Here is a 19,418-nt window from a genome sequence, read left to right as displayed (position 1 = left end):
GATCTACCCTGATGTAGCTGATTTTATCTTTATTTTTATATGTTGAAATCTCTCTCTGTTTTAACTGAATTGCCTTGCCTTGTTATGGATGAACAAAAAATCTATCCCAAACCATGTAATGTGATATTTATCTTTAACACATACACTATTTCCTTTGGTAAATACTTGCAAAATCACAGAATGCATTCCTTAATGATATTTCAGATTTACCCACTAATAAATGACAGTTGATTATTTTGTAGATTAGAAATGTTTATGACTGCAACACAGAAACACTCATGCCTTATTGCATTAATTGGAGTAGCTTTATTCAATTTCAGTGCATATCCCGAATCTTTCCATAAAATCTTTGTTGTTTAACACCTTTTTATTTCTTGCTCGTATACCTTTAAAGATCCAAATCCTTTAACCTATAAACAAAGATTTTCCTAAGCCCTCCATGATTTGACTGAAAGGTTTCATACCTATAACACATGTCCATCCCTTTAACAATCTCCTTATGTCTTCAATCTCCCGATATGGTTGAACTAGAAGGTCCCATACTTGTAATTTACGTATGCCCCCTCGATAGTTTCCCCATGTCTTTAGTGATCGCCTCTACATGATTTGACCAGAAGGTTTCATGCTTGTAATTTATGCATGTCCCTTTGATAGCCTCCTCAATCCTTCAGTCTTGGCCCCTACATGATTCAATCAAAAGGTTTCAAGCGTGTAATTTATGCAAGATCCTTTAACAACCTCAAACTTCATACCTGTATCTGCACATGGAATGAACTCATTAGTATAAACATGTTTTATTTTCAGATTTCTCTCTTGCCTTCTTGTCTTTTAATATAGTTATCTAAATAACCATATTGTAGGAACAATAGAGTATAGATGATTGGGAAGATCTCCATTGCTCAGTTTATATGAATTGATCCTTATCTTTTTTCATTTTTGTAGGTTTATTCCCAGACGAAGATGCAGGTACAATCCTTCAACATTTAGAACAAGAACTCTTGCATTCAAGCAATGGATGCCTTTCCTCTTATCTTTTAAAAATTCTTTTATGCTTATACAATGTGTTTATTCAGATATTATGTTAGGAGCTAAGGATGCTTGTGATATCTGAATGCATTGTATTTAAGTATTGTGTAAAACTTGAACACTTTGTACCTTGTCAAAATAGTTTTGAATATTTCAATAAAAAATGTATTGTTTTGGTACTTGTTTTATGAATAAAAGTGATCATTTTTCTTGTTTACTGATTCCTATACTTTACTTTCTGCATTCTTTTCATTTTGTAATATGTATTCTCAGCAACTAAAACACACTTAGTTCAACATATAACATAGCAATTTAGGAGGTATGTTAAATTGGTAACAGAAACATAAACATATTCATTGCATATTATTCACTATAAGGGAGTTGTACCCTATAATATAAAGGGAAATTTCAAAAACATAACTTGTCTTTCCAACTATTGGGAACAATTATTTGTCATGATTTGGGCACAAAGAGAGAAAGTAAACTAATTATTTAAGGAGAACAATTTATTAATAAAAATATTTTTGGTCACTCCCCTGGCGAAGACAAATAGTCGCATATTGACTAGTCACTAATATTATGAGGAAAAATGGTCCTTCGTTGTGAAATAATAATTCTGGTCCTCCAACAAAACTTGGGTTTCTACGATGAGCAAGAAGATATTATTAGACAATAAAACACCCTAGACTAGAGAACAAGAAGGAGCATTGAGGATTATAGGAGAGTGAGTCTAGTCTGAAAAGAAGAAGAAGAAGTTGTAGTTGAGAACTTGGAGAGAATTATCCAAAGTGAAGGTTTGAGATAGGTTCAACAACAAGTACCATGGAATTGATCTAAAGAAAGTAGTGAGAACAAGAATATTTATTTAATCTGGAGTCCAAATGGTATGCCAGGAGTGCTAGGGAGTGAGGGAATATAGACTCTATTTTTGAAGAATTAAAGAAGGCAAATTTCTCTTTGCTAGATCCCATTCATTGGGGTGAAAAAGAACGACAATAAATAAACTCTATTCTTGAAGATATAAGGAGGTTCATCTTCTTGACTATAAATATCATTTGTAAGAGTAGGAGTCAACCAACTTCACCCCCAAAGTAATAGAACACAACATCTCCAATCTACCACACTCTGACATTGCATAGAGTAAATGCTCCCACAATAGTTAATTTTCAACCATCTATTGTCATTCTACCTAGGATAATGGTCATACTAAGGGGGTTCATGGTTGGCCCTTTGAATTTAGCTGGACATAATGATTTACCAAGGGGATAGAGGATGACTTCATTAAAGTTTATTGGCAATGGGAAGGTTTCAAAAGAAAAGAATATCATATCATTTTTATTGTATGCAATGTTCTGGCTCCTCAACATGAGGATGTGGTGGTACACATATTTGTGGAAACATTGGTGGATGAGGTTGTAGACTAGTTCCAACACTTACACACATGATGCATCACTAAGTGGGTGGACATGAGGCAACATTTCAAAGCTATATTGAAAAGCACTGAAGATGAGCCTACACTGCTATCACAACTCACTCACATGAAGGATCTTATCATCACCATGCAGGAGTTCATGGCCAAGTTCAACAAAGATACTAATAGAATTCTAGCCAATAGTAGGCCAAACCCTAATAATCTAAAGATATTCCTTGGTGTCATGCCCCCTAATATAAACTTTAACTTGAGGTGAACTCAGGTGGTATATTTAGTAGCCACCCAAAATACAACAATTGAGTTGGAAGACGACCTCATTTATATTAGGAAATAGAAAAGAGAAATGCAAACTAGAGAAAACACTAGTAACAAAAGCTCCTTGAAAGCTATGCTTTAGAAGCTTTTGAATGAGGTGATTGCATTAAAGATGCGGATCTCCAAACCCAACCCTTCCTTTCCACAACCTTACCAGGACATCCCAAGAAGGAAAAATGAAGGGAAATTATTGTAGTTACCTCCTGTGCAACAATGACTAGCCATAGAGGTACCACCCGAGAAGGGAAACATGTGTGTTCTACCTCACTACTAACCATGATGGAGAAACCTGCCCATAAATGGAAAGGTTCATGCAAATGAGTATCTCAAACAAACTATCAAGATGCACTCTCATATGCGAGGAAGATTCATCTCCCAATGGCGAATCTCAAACTTTTTACTTGGAGTGTGAATTGAACTTAAAGAGAGGAGGAGATTGCTTCAAAATATTGAACATGATGCCTTTGACCATGATGAGAAGAAGTTAGAAGAACAAATCCCCAATCGTACCAATGCCACGTCGTAGTAGTATTCCCACAAGCACCTCCACTAAGGCAACCAACCCTATCACATCATCATCCCATATTATTCAAATGAGTAAGAATCCAAATTCATTTGATATTGTCCAATTTTGTAAAGATGTCTACATGCAGATATATCCACTAGATTATTTGAGGTCAAATCCCTCAAAACTTCAAAATTTAGTCAAATATTGTAAGGATAGTAATAATGGTGTTAATTCTTGCACAAATTTGTCACTTAAAGAAGAATCTTTATAGTGAAAATTATCCCAAGAAGAGGAGTCATGTGTTTTAGCTACCTCCTTGGGGGCAAAAACCCAAACCCTTCTATGTGTCAATGTTCATCAATAGACACAAGCCAATAAATTGCATTATTGAATCACGAACATTAGATAATCTAATACCAACATCAATAGCCCATGCTCTTAGGCTCCCCTTAACCAAGACCTTCAATCATTGTTATTCCTAGTAGGATAGATCAAGGATGCACAAGTAGGTTTGGCAACCCACCCACCTAAAAGGTTAAAGTTGACCATTCTCATGACCGATATTCCTACCAATTACAACATATTGTTAATTCAAATCTTTTGCAGAGATATGGGAGGTAAACTTAAGTGAGACTAGTCACATGTCATCATCCCAATTGGAAGTAAGACGATCAAGCTTAAACCAGAAAAGAAGGTAAAATTCAATGTGATGAATTCATATAATCTTGAGCTCCAAATTTTGTATTAGGAGCTTGAGTTTGGAAACTACATGCTCTTTAGTAACTCACCACTAATAGAAGGAGAAGAATAGTCTACAAACAATTCCTACATCTGGAAACTAGAACTCAATGGCAGATGTGCATATGTTGGCTCTAGAGATGGCATTGCATTAGTATCCCTGGTAAGCAAGATGAGTCACCTTGTATACAAACTCAAAGTAAAAAAATACAAACAATATTATAAAGTATGAAGCAATACTATTAAGTATAGTCACTACCAAGAAAATAAGTATAGAGGTCCTCAAAGCTTAGGGAGATGTCAGAATCATAGTCAAGCAGGTTTGAGTTTTACATATGGTCAAGAATCACATGCTTGAAAACTACAAGAACATAGTTTGGGATGAAATTGAAGACTTTGAAGCTTTCTTCATTGAGGCTATTCTTAGAGACCAAAATATGAGAACAAACTCCTTGGTCGTGTCTGCTTCACTTCTTCTTTTGCACTCTAACCTTAAAAACTAGAAGTACAAAATGGACATGTTATTTTGCCCCAATGTTCCCAATAATGTTGATGTTTGGCAAGTGTTAGGATTAACCTCAGACAAAAATAACAAGTACATGCAAATATAAATAATAGCAAGAAATAATTCATTACATAGAAGAGAACACAAGACACCAAGATTTAACGTGGTTCACCCAAACCTTGGGCTACGTCCACCTAACAACAAGTCCAATATTATTATGATCCAATGATTACAACTTGATTACAATCCATAATCCCTTTCAACTCAATATCACCGCAATAAGCAATTTCACATCACAGCTTGATCAAATAATCCTAACCCTAAGTGCTTTTATACAAGTATTTTTGCCGCTTTAGGGTTAAAATTGGTTACAATATGTCAGCCATAAAATGCTGATAAAATAACCCCCCAAAAAAATTCTTGGGGCCTCCACCCCTAAACCCCAGACAGCCATGGCCTAATGATCTCGACTGTATTGGGGGCTACCGCCCACAAATCCTTGCTTGGGGCTTGGCTCGACCACAAACCCCGTTGAGGAATTATGGAGTATGTATAGTACTTCCCTGACTAGCCACCACAATCTAAAAATAAGTTTTTGAAGATGATTAGAAACTACAATCGTTCCTAGAAAATTTTGAGACATTTTCAAGGAAGTACTTTGAGGTAGTGAGAACATGTGTTGTGATATGTACCTAGACAATAAGAGAAATTTAGAACAAGGTATGGTCCATCTAAAAGGTAATAAAATTATCCCTCGTTTGGTTTCTGTTGAAATGCTTTTCAATATGCATGATGCTTACATCTAAAAGAGGTGAGATGAAAGGGAGCAAACTGCTTGAGATTATGATGTCCCAATCATTAGAGATGAACATAACCCAAAATTTATCAATATTGGGGAATATTGTACCAAAGAAGAGAATACAAAGGAGAATAAGTTGCTTGTAGCCAACCCAGATGTATTCACTTGGGGGTACCAAGACCTGAAGAACTTCATAGGAGGGAATTTTAAGCATCAAATTCCCCTTAAACCAAGAGAAACTCCTTTTTGTCAAAAGAAGATGAATTACAATCCCATGGTGGCTGACCCCATTTTTAGGGAAATCAAAAAGATGATCAAATCTAGGATCATCTATCCAATTCATCACTCTACCTAGGTAGCGAACATCATGCATACGAGGAAGAATAACGAAGAAATAAGGATATGCATTGACTTTGAGAATTTGAACCAAACCTCGCTTAAAAATAATTACACCTTGCCAAACATGGATCACTTGTTGTAGACAATAGCTAGCTTAGATATGATGTCTACGTTGGACAACTTTTCTAGCTATAACCAACTGAGGTAGAAGAATGTGACCAACATAAAACAACCTTTATCACCCCTTGGGGTACTTTTGGATATAATAAGATGACATATGGCCTGATCAACGCTAGTGCCATATTTGAGAGTGTTATGGACATGTCATTCGATGATCTAAATGAGAAAATTATAGTCATATATTTGGACAACATAATTCTCTTTTCCAAGAAAATGAAAGACTACACAAAGAACTTGGAGAAAGTGTTAAAGAGGTGTCGAGAACACGAGATTTTGTTGAACCCAAAGAATTCCATTTTTTTGTGTCACCAAAGGAAAATTTATTGGGCATATAGTTTAATATGAAGGGATTTGAATTGATCCTGAAAGAGTGAGGGATATACAAGAGTTATGCCTCCCATCAAGCAAATAGGGGTCAAATATTTCTTCGAACAAGTGAACTTTCTATCGAGGTTCATCCTTGATTGTTATGAGATAACCATTCATTTAGTGGATGAGATGAAGGGAAATCAAAAATTTTGGTGGAGTCATTCTCATAAGAAAGTATTCAAAAATATTAAAGGCATCATTGTATGGGCCCCCATCTTAGTTCATCCTAACTATACTAAGGAATTCATCATTTATTGCTACGCCTTGAAGCATACCCTATCGACTATACTCATGTAGGACAATAAGGAAGGAATAAAAGCACCCATTGACTTCGTGAGCATCTCTCTTGAGGATCTCAAAATCAAGTATTTTCAATTTGAAATGCATGCTTATGTTGTGGTTAAACTTTTGAAGAACTTTAGATTTTATATCCTGCATTTCCACGCTGAGGTGTATGTGCTTGAAGCAATGGTAAAAAAACATCCTCACAAAAAAGACATAGGATGTAATGCTTGAGGCATGTGGGTAGAAAAGGTGCAAGAATATGACATTGACATTAAGCTTGCCAAACTGGTCTATGGGAACATATTATGTAGATAAATAACTGTGAATCAAGTGGTAGAAGAAGATGAGGACATACCAAAGGTTTTGATGGTAAGCCTCCAAGACCCATGGTTTTCTAATATAGCATACCTCCTCTCATATGGATAGTGTCTAAAATGTCTTATTCCCAAATAGAAAAGGGACCTCAAGATGATAGCATCAAGATATGTAATTTGGGAAGACAAGCTCTATAAGAAAGCCATTGATGGAACTTTCCTTAGATGCATGGAAAAACAACAATAAGAGATATTGCTTTAAACTTTTTATGAAAAAGCATGTGGTGACAACTTCTCTTCCTCTATCACCACCTTTAAGATATTAAAGCGACAATGTTACTATTGGTTAGGGATGTTTAAAGATGCCTACAAATGGGTTACCTAGTGCAAAAATGCAATATATTTATTGGAAAGCCACAATTATCTCCCTTAACCTGAGGCATGTGGTGATACAAAGCTCTTTCTAACTATGAGGACTAGAATTCATAGGTCCAATCAGCACACCTTTTAGCGTAAGACACACCCTTGTCATAACTACTAGTAACTATTTCACCAAATGGGTCGAGGCCAAGTCCACCAAGAAGACTACATCAGAGGTGGTATGAAAATTATTTAAGAAGAACATATTGGTAAGATTCAAAGCTCTTGTATAGTTGGTAATGGATAATGCTTTGTACTATTCCTAAATAGAGATCATTAAGTTTAGTTATGACCATGGGATCCAGTTGGCCCACTCATTTGATTATTATTCATAAGGCAACGGGCAGGGTGAGTCAAGTAATTAGGAATTTGGTGAACATCATGAAAAAGTTCATCACAGATAATTAGAGGGTTTGGCATTAGAAGTTACATTAGGAGTTATGGGTAGACAAGATAACACCCTGACAAGCGATTATAGTTTCTCCTTTTGAGCTGGTATATGGGATAAAAGAGAATCTTCCCCTCTTTCTCAAATTGTTTGTATGTAAACTTCAAACCGCGGTAGAAGATTACATATTCCAAAATGGATTAGAGAAGAGGATAATGTATTTGAATAAGTTGTACAAAGAAAGACAAGAAATGGTAGATCAAATTACTCAACATCAGATGCGAGTAAAGAACCTTTTTGACAAAAGGACAAAGCCTTGTAAATTAATGGAAGAAGATCTAGTTTTATTATGGGAGGAGAGAAGGGAATCCAAAGGAATGTACTCCAAATTTGAAACCTTGTGGAAAGGGCCATTCAAAATACATTAGGTGAATGAGCATAATTCTTTCAAACTGACATATTTGACCAATGAAGTCGCGTCATTGTCATACAATGGCCAAGACTTGAAGTTGCATCAAATATAAAGAAGTAGGCAACCTCTACACTATAGGTAGTTAGTTGTTTATGTCCTTCATGCTCTATATTTTGCTTAGTTTTTCTATAGTTTGCAGTTGTATTTTTGTTGTTGTGTCTTGTAATCCTTTCATTTGTAAAACCAAATATGTCTAGGTCCCTTACTTAGGTGCTTATGGACCTAAGCCCCCAGTTAGAGCCAATTGTTACCCTCATTTCAATTCTATCATTTTTGCCCCCTTCTTTTTTATTAGGAACATGTCAAATCCTAAGCTCAAATCGTGAAATGCAAATTTAGGTTCAAGAATTAGAGTTTGAGTCAAATCATTTCTCTTTGGGTTCATCCCTTTTGTTAAGCAGTTTTTCAAGATTCCCCTTGTACTAATTTGCTTCTGATTATGTTATATAGGTTTAGGTAGAAGTTAGTGTGCGTAAGCTTTGCTAGGTAGTTTGAATGTCTAATGGGAGGGTGAGTTATGCGAGGCTTCCCCAATGAGAAATAAGACCAAGTAAATCATATCATTTCACTGCTTGAGATTCTAGATTCTCCCAATCCTTGATACTACTATGGTCAAAGAGGCAATAAAACAACTATGCCCTTGCAAGTAAGAGAAATTTCATTATGTGCAATAAAGTAAGTGGAAGGGTTGGAATATTCCTTTGGAGATACTTCATGTGTACTATGCTATTATGAAAAGTTAAGTGAGGGAGGTAAAATATCCTTTCGAGGATTCCCTAAGGATGCTTCTGCGGAGAAGAATCTTTTTTTTTATAATCCCACCAAAAAAATGAAATAAAACAACTAATCCATATTTAACAACTCACTACAAGGACATTCACAACATGTGCCCAAGTTTCCCACCAACTAAAGGGATCATTGATGTAATGCCCCACCAAGGGATCCAAAGAATTTCACTAAGTTTTCCAAACAAAATATTTTTTTTTTCATGAAAGTAAACCATTCATAACATTTGCAGAAGCAATAGCAACAATTCAAATGAAAGTAAACATAACATACATAACAGGTTACATTCTTTAAAGATCCCTTAACGTTGTATCACATCTAAATTAACTATTCATCTAACATCACATTCTTATGAAATAACAATGATACATCCAACATTCTTAAACAACCTACAAGTGTCCTTTTTGTAACTACATTTTAGCTCAATCATCCACTGTACATGTTACAAGGTATGAAAGGCTTAAAAGAATAAAGCATCCATGTAAATAAAGTACATCATCATCCAATATTAATCCATGATGCAATAACATAAATGAAACCACAAATCATACATCATCACATAAGATATAAACATCCATCATAAGAGATAACTATACATCACAAACATAAATAACTAAGTGCACGGTTCCTCCCAACCATAAATAGCATCATTAGACCATCATGGATCCTAGCCATCCCTCCGTGTGTAACATTCCAAAGCACCGAAGAGATCATCGGTATTATCATAGTAGGAATGTCACTCCTAAACATCCTACTAACATACAAAGTAAAGCATAAAGTAACATCATCTAACATATGCAAATCATCAATATAAGAAACATACCAATAAATACATCCATCATAAGGTATATCATCCATCATAATGATCCAAGAACAGAATCAAGATAAATACCAACCAAGAATACTCCAGCCACGATGTCTCGGACGGATCTCAAATGATAAGAGTGAAAATACACTACCACCCGATCGCGTGGTACCTAAGTGGTCCACTCCCACCATGCTGAGGAGATAATCTCAAGTCCCATACAGGCTATCCAAAAACACATAGCATAAATCTCTTTAAGTCCAGGAATCCTAAAAGTATACTAACTCAAAGGTTCCATCACAAAACTGATATCTAATTCCCAGAGGCACACAATGACATGTAGGAAACCTACTCTGCAAGCGGGAAAGTGTCATCGTATTTATCACGTACAAGTTACCCTGGTAGTTAGCTAAACTCCATGGGTCCATACTAATCTCATGCGGCCACTAGTATCCTCTTATACTGACGAGGCATAATACGGAATGCAAGGTCGCAACCATGCATTCTCTCTACTCCCATCCTAGTTTGTACAAGCACTCAAGGCATGGGCGAGAATCAAAACAATTATCTTTTTAGGTTCATTTAATCCCCATTTAGTGTGTAAATGTTATCACTTATTAACCAAACTTACAATGAGTTACCCTGGCAGCCACTTAGGGCCCCGACCCCCATTGCAAGCCACTTCTCGACACTACAAGTAGACTACCTACCCTAAGCTCGTGGAATCATAAAATCACCCTAATCCTATACAAGCGACTGAAAAGAAATACCAAAAGATAATCCATAAAAAGAATCATCAAATAACCATGATAAAAGCATCAAATATCCACAATAAGAATCATCAAATCTCCATGATAAGAATCATCAAATCTTCATGAGCATCTGAAAAGCATCCATAGAAAATCATGACCACAACAGTTCTCTATTGGCAACTGAAGGCGTCACTGATAATCATAAGTATCCATTGGTTTTCAATAACCAAAATATATCTCAAAATAAATCACCATATCCATTGGTTCTCAACAAGCAACCAAGAATATCTCAAAACCATACTGATCGAAGACTCCAAAATGGTTGAGTCAAAACATGTCACAACATGACATCAACAAGAAATAAATCCACATTTCGGTCCCATCATGGCGACTAGAAAATAATCCAAGAATAACTGATCGATGACTCAAAAATGATTAGCTCAAGTGTCTCATACATATACATCTCAACTTCACATATGAAGACTGAAAAGTAATAACAATCAGTAAATACAAACATTTCATAGAGCATACGATCACATTACCATGGTTGGGTTTATAAAGATCAAGACCAAATAAGATCAACATGCCATCACATCTCATAACCCCCGAGCCTCTAGTAACCACCTAAGACTGGTCAACACTAATCAACCCAAAAACCCAAAACAAGAAGCATAGAGGATACACAATGCAAACACATGTTTTGGTTTACTAAAATCACATAGTTGAATTAAGTGTAGAGCTTCAATTTTCGTTTCAAGTATACTTCAAGTGTCTAAGTTTAATCATTTGACCTACAAGTCAACCCGTTTGTTTCCCGATAGCATTATTCTTTCCATCATTAAAATAATATTCTAAGAATAGCTGAAGGATAAATATTAAATCATCTGACACTTAATAAAATCATCCACTTTATTTTGCTAAGATCAATGTTACAAATTGAATGACTCTTCTTAATGTTACTTCAACTGTTAACATAAATCAAAGATCATTATTCGTCTAAATTATAAGAGAGCCAATTACTAGTCTTCGAATAAGAAGATTATAACTTTATTAAAATGATCAATTTATTCAATAATTAACATAGGTACACCATCCATGACCTATTAACATTCTAAAGTTCTCAATTAGAAACTTAGTTAAGTATTACTAAAGTTTGACCCTTTTAATTTATTCGTTATCATCGTTGACAACCATATAATATCTAAAGTCATTATTCAAGTCATAAGGCTTACCAACTTCGATACTTAACAACTCCACTAAAGAATCGTTATTATCATATCAATTAAAAACTTTATTACATAACATAATTATTAATTAAATCCAATTAACTCTAATTAATTGATTTAATTAATAATTACACAACTATACCATCAACCCAATAAATATCAATTAGTTTTAAATCAGCCACACATATTCATAATAATATCTTGTTAATATTTAATGACAAGCTATATTGGAAATTTTATTAATAATTCTATAATGGTCAAATTCATCACTCTTCAACAAAGTCCTATTAATACAAGTTATAATAGCAACCCCAAAAATAGTTTTCCCCTATGTACGTTGGTTTATAATTCAATTAATTAATACTCCTCCAAATTATTAATCAATTTAAATTGATTAATATCTTTTATAGAACTTCAATCATTAACTAATAACTATTTAAACTATTTATACCATTATTTATTAATAGTTTGTTAGACCCAACAAACAGTAATAAATAATAAACTCATAAAAAACTAATAACAATAATGACTTGTTAACATTTAATAACAAGTATACTAATGTTTTCTTAACAAATCTGTATTATTGATAATCAACTATACTCCATTTCATTAACATTTGAGTTGATAATAATTTAATAACAAGTTATATTAAAATAAATCTATGATGGTAGATTCTTCATTATTTTGCTAACAACAATGTCACTAGTAGTTGAATATAACTTCCTTAAGCTACATTCCCATTATGCGAGTCATTAAGATAAATAATCAAATAAATAATTTATAATTTCTTCCATGCACCTCAAAGGCAATCATTTATCTAAAATAATCTTTAATGATTCTAAATATAATAATCGCCAACTTAATTTCATTCATGATAACATGAATTCATTTCCATTATATTTTCTTAATTTCAAAATATTCTTAGTAACCTTAATTTAAAATAAAATTCTAATTAAAAATCTTACATATTTAAAATTTCATTCACATTACACACACACACACACACACACACACACACACACACACACACACACACACACACACACACACACACACACACACACACACACACACACACACACACACACACACACACACACACACACACACACACACACACACACACACACACACACACAAATAATTGATATACAACCATTACTAACATTTAACATCATAAAAGAAAATCGAATTAAAAATTTGATTTCAAGCATCATTTACAAAACGTAATAAACAAACTCCTTAAAAATTACTAGATTGAAATCGCATATCAACAAAGCCCCTGCGAAAGTTTTTAGCGATTATTAAATCGTTGGGTCGTATAATATATGTCGTGCGGCAGTAAAGGATTTGTCGCAGGTTACCCTGCGACCGCCGTCGCCATGAGGACAGAGGGGAGTACGGGGCGCGAGTCCGTCCCCCCCAGTATTAATATATATTTATAATGTTTTTAAATAAACGATTTCCCTCTTCTTTTAATACAATTTATAATCAACACTTTTACCATATATGATTCGAATTTTATAAATAAAGTTACTTGCTGCGAATTACACAAATATATACATATATGTATATATGTATACATACATACATACATACATACATACATACATATGTATGTATGTATGTATGTATGTATGTATGTATCTGTATCTGTATATGTATATGTATATGTGTATATATACAAAATTTGCTATCAATTATCACTGCATTTTAAAATATATATATATACTTATATATATATATATATGCAGATTTTACAAAAGAGAACATATACTTAGATTTAAACAAAAGGGGCTTTTCTAAACAAGGATTTTTCTTTTTAAATAATTGTTTTCTAAGCATATCCATTAATCCATCCAATAGGTTTAACTATAAATTTTGAAATCATCATTCCTCAATTTGATTCTAATTCAAACTCAAACCCGTTTTAAATTGAAGCTAGGGTTTTCTAATGTTTTCTTTGAAACCAAATAACATACATAACTAGATTCCAATTTCAAATTGTAGATTCAATCACAGAGAGTATTCAGACACATATAACAGACATGATGAAGATAGGAAGAGAAATAGTGCAAAGAGAATATGCGAGTATCACGAGTGCACCTGGACACTAATGCTAATTTGCCATGCCTCAGAAGTCCATAGAAAATCCCTTCCTTCTCCATCATTCACAATTCCTCCAAGACCCAAGCCAACTGAATCCTCCAAGTGACTAGAAGTGCTAAAGAAGCATAGAAGCATGTAGAAACATATGAGCATGTAGAAGCATATGAGCTTCTCAAAATGCATGTAAGCTTTGAAGCTTCCATTTAAGCTTGTCCAAACAAACTAGGAGAGCCTCTATTTAAAGGCCTCTAAGATGCATCTAGAGTGTGTCTAGAGACAACTAGAAGATAAGCACGCCAACTAAGCATGAGTCTACTCCAACTTTCTAGATGAGTCATAAGGTTGTAGACACCATGTGCTCAAATAAAATGCTAACTCCTAAGTGTAGACAACTTGTGCATACTTAGAGTGCAAACTCTTGTGTTGTCTACATGACAACTCCCGAGAATTTGCAAACTCCTATATGAGCAAATAATGCACATTAATTAATATAATATTTAATTTACTCTTTCCAATTTAATTTATTTATTTATTAAATCTCATGCACTAACTTTAATAATTCCACTTTTCAATCTTAATATATTTATATTTTAATCATGTGCACACATCGTGCAACCTTTAATCTTTTAATAATTTTAGTATATTTTCCACTTTTAAATTTCATTTTCAAAACTTAATTGCTAAAATATTTATTAGCTTTAATAATATTATTATTTAGTCATTTATTTAAAAATGAACTCCAAATATATTATTATTAAAATGAATATTGTCATATTCCAAATTTAAACTTATAACTTTTATCTTCAAATTTAATTATTTTATTTAATTAATTTTCGTATTAATTAAATAAAATATATATTGAAATATCATATTAATCTTCCATTAAATTAAACCATTAATTAAATCTTTTAATTAGGCTTAATTAATAGAAAATACTCCAAAGACTCACAAGGGTAAAATATGAAAATCCATCATAGCCAAAATACATATAAAATCAAACCAAGCGTTTATATCACGAATTACGTTATCCAACGTATTCGGAGGGTACTCAACTCAGATACTTGTCCTAATTTTCAACTAGGACAAATGGCTTAAAGGGTTGGGATTTAGACTTGAGAATTTATCTCCCCTCTCTTATCATTGAGATGATGTGATAGGGTACGCTCATCTTGACAATTCAGGGAAGTCGATACCCGATACCTACAACCTGCATAAAAATCATGCATGTACAAGCACAATATATACTAACTAAACAGGCAATGGCAGAAGGTGGTGCATCGTGTAGATCCCGACTAGCAGGTGACTATGACTCCCTTCCTTAACCACATCAGAAACGCCATATAAAAGAACAAACACACACACCATACACATGCAAGTATGGGGTAAGTATCCATAAGAAAACACATATGATAATAAACCATCTAACTAATCATCATCAATAACTGAAAGCAATGTAATGATCATCATGCATGCATGAAATGTAGAGTCTAAGTAATCTCATCACATATCAATTAAATCCGTAGCACAATATCTGATAGTCCCAAAACAATTTTGCTAACCATCAACATAGAACTAGCCCTAAAAGAGCTTGACAATGATAACAAAAATGCGACCTAGGGGCAAGCACTACAATTGAATCATGACATAAAGTTGGGAACTGAAAAATGAAAAATTCGCTACTCCAAGTTATAAAGTAAACTAAACAAGAAAATTTGATATTATGGTAATAAAGTAAAGTGGATGAGACGTGCTACAATAATTTTTGACCATTAACAATTGTGCATTTAATTCAAATATAATTGTTAACAAAGGGTCATTTCTAATTAAATGCAACTCTCCTCATCCATATGGCATGAAAACTTGAGCCTAAAATCATACATAAAATCCACAAAAAATGGATCTAGGAATAGTTTATCATCATAACTCTGAAACAAATGCCTATGTTTTCTGCAACATAATAGAGCCTTGCCTTCTGATATAAGAATTTAGCCATGGTAATGAAATTCATTGAACACGATCATCTAAATGGTATTGACTATGGGTGGAAATAGATGAGTAACACCCTACTCAAGTTTTAAAATTTGGGGGATCTAAACAGGAGGTTGAGGTCTGATTTGATTTACCTAATTACATTAAAATTAAAGGAGAGTGACCTTGTAGAGACTGGTGGGTTATCCATGGCCATTCAAGCCCCCAAGTTGATTGTGGAATGTATTGCTTGTTATGACCCCACACAACATATTAAGATGTCAAATAACAAGGTGTTACTTACAATTAATCAGGATACCATGCAAATTTGCTTCTGACTACCTGTTAGGGAAGTATTCAACGAAATAAACTTCTTAAACTTAGCGTCAAGATACAATGAGAAGAAGTCAGTCATAAGAGGTGACTTATTAGAGACTCGGTTCCAAATGCCAAAGAATAGCCAGAGCAAATTTCCAATGATGCTCTATGACACAAACCTAACAAGGGAGATCATTTATATCATGGTTCTTCTACACAGGCTAAAAGGGAATGAAGATGCCTTAAATTTTCTAGAACACTACTAGTATATGGCGAAAGTAGTATGTGCAAAAGATGAATATGTAGATTGGGCTTAGATTTTAAGTGAGTAGTTAGCTAAATGGATGCAGACAAAAAAGCTCCAAAAGTAGTTCTATATTTCAACCTATCTGACATAGGTACTAGCTATAGTTCAACTATGACCTAAGCCCTTGCATGCAGAATAATTTGATGAGGATATTCAAGTGTGCGACTTCTACCCCTATCTCCAATTACACAATAGTAATGCAAAATTCATGAAGGTGAATGACACTTTAACTATGAGGTTATGTTGTGAAATCCAAGGATGCCTAGAGAGGAGGTTATCCCCAAAATCCATTTCCAATGTGAGCCAATTCGACAATTACTTCATATAGTTCCCCTCTTTCACGTATCTCAGCCTCCAATCCAATGCAAGATTCCCCTACTACTACTATGAGTTCTATTGCCACCACATCCATCTCATTAGGTCCCACACAAACTACTGGCAGAGGAGACCAACCTCTAGAGAAAGACGTTCAAATCTAGCCTACTTGCAGAGGTGGCTCTGCTCTGAACATCAGGTTAACAAAGGACGTGGAGAAAGATAAGGAGATGAGAAAAGAGAAAGATGCATGCATAGAGGTGATCAACCTAAATGGGTCTGATAGGAACCAATTCTATGACAAGCTTGATGGAGTTTCACAACTATAAGAGGCACCCTAGATCCAAGGAAGTCAAGGTAATGCCCCTATTGGTTATACTTATTCTAAAATAGTTGTGTTTCCTTTTTCTTCACAACAAAAGCATACTCTGTAATTCCCCACTAGGGAACCCAAAAGAAATTAACCTATTATGTCACCAAGTTTGTTAAACATTTTTTTAAAAAGAGATTAAACAATAAGAGCTAACATAGTGGAAGGAATAACTCACATTATACATAAGCAATACATTAATAGTTACATCTCTTAACAGTTCCATGATGACAAATTACATACATAACTTTTATTAAGATTAAATTTGATACATAAACAAAGTCCACATCATAGAATAATCATAAGTACAAAATCAAATGAAATAATATACAAGTACATAAGATGCCACATGGCTTAACCAAAATTCATAATCATCCTCTATACAAGTCATGGTGTATGAAACGCTAAAAGAATAAACATCATGATAAGGCACAACATCTCATAAGACCTCAGATAATCAAAGTATAGTAAATCAACATATGACCATAGAACAAAATCAAAAGATCAAAAGAATGGAACAATTGCACAAGTACATCCAACAAAGGCATCCAGTTGTTAGATCTCAATGGTATAAGAAACACTACCACTTGACCTCGTGGAACCTAAATGGCCCACTCCCACCAAGCTGAGGAGATAATCTCAAGTCCCAAGTGGATAACTATCCAAAGTTCATAATAAGAATCTAGGCCAAGGAAATCATGATAGCAATCTATCTCAAAGGTACCAAGTACACAAGCAACATCTAATCCAAGAGGCAACAAAGACTCATAGGAAACCTAATATGCATGTGGGTAAGTGTCATCACATGAACCAACTCTAAAGTTACCCTAACAACCTCTATAGACTCCGACCCCCTAGTGACTCTTGTGGCATTAGTATCCTTTCTTACAAACAAGGCAAAGTCACAACCAAGGATCCTCTTTAGTCCCATCCTAGCCTATACTAGCAATCGAGGCATCAGCAAGGTAAAACATCGACTCTTATTAATTCATTTTAACCCATTTAATGAAATGTTATCACTTATTAATACAACTTACAATGGGTTACCCAGGAAAGCTCTTTAGGGCCCCAACCTCCATTTATGCCACTTCCAAGCATACAAATAGATAACCTACCCTAAGCTCATAAAATGCATATCTCATAAAAACACAATATTCACCTCTGTGCATACAAACAACTAGAAAGCACCAAAAGAAACTCATCAAAACCTCATAGGTTACACCAACTAAATCACAATATTCACCTCAGTCCTATTCAAGCAACTGGAAAGCACTAATAAATAATTGATCGAAAACCTCATCACAAAAGTGCATGAATGGGTCACAATGGTTGGGAATAAAAAAGATCATTGACCAAATAACATTTACTTAACAACATCATAAATCAATCACTTCCCAAGCCTCTTGTAAACACACCTAACTGGTCAAAATCAGGTTTACCCCAAATGCAAACATGAAACATAACATCTCATAAATTAATTAAAACAAGCATAGTTAATCATTCCAATTTTTTAGAGTAATTCTCAAAAGTTTTGATTTGAGATAGGGTTTCCAGGTGGAATCGATCTAAATAAAAGCTTCATATTGATATCTTAATCTTTTATGTTTTCCAAATAAGTATTTATTTATATCAGTCAACTAACAATCTATGTGGAAAAATTCTTGTATTTAACTCCGCTTGAAAATATCCCATTTACTTAATATTTCAAATAATCCAATAATCCAATAATAGTCCCCTTAATACATAATACAATTTCCAACAAAATAAAATTTAATACTATTAAACAATAATTAGAATTCAATTAAATTAGTCTTAATTAATGAAATAATTAACTCTAAACTATTAATTAAACTTCTAAATTAATTTATAAAAAAAAATCTAATTAATAATAATCTTAATTTTAAAACATATTTTAATTAATTAATTTTTTTAAATAAAAAAATTTAAATTTTAAATATCCTAAATCCCAAATTATGGGCGCGACCTAATGTCTCACTGCCGAAGGCAACGTACACTGCCTTGCAGTGACAAACTGTCCTAAGACATTCGCACATTGCCTTGGCAACATACTCGTCCTTAGGGACAGTTGCTATAGTTGGCAGCCGAGGGTAGGAGATGCCCCCCCCAGCTCTAAATTTTTATTATATATATATATATATATATATAGTTTATAAAAATATAAAAAATTACTTGTAGGTCTGAGCCTGGAGGACAAATGTTTCCCACATGCCCCTTTTTTTATAGATAAAATACATTGATTCTAAAATCCAAATTGCAATATCCAAACAAACCTTAGCTGGTTTTCTACAATCAATTCCTACCACAAGGATTTTCAATTATTTTCCCTCATAGAAATTTCAATAACGAAGAAT

This window comes from Cupressus sempervirens, chromosome 5, assembly GCF_028749045.1.
Source record: "Cupressus sempervirens isolate cs-2001-9-10 chromosome 5, ASM2874904v1, whole genome shotgun sequence".
Classification (NCBI taxonomy): Eukaryota; Viridiplantae; Streptophyta; class Pinopsida; order Cupressales; family Cupressaceae; genus Cupressus; species Cupressus sempervirens.
The sequence above is the reverse complement of the archived record's forward strand: the minus strand, read 5'-3'. Positions refer to the sequence as shown.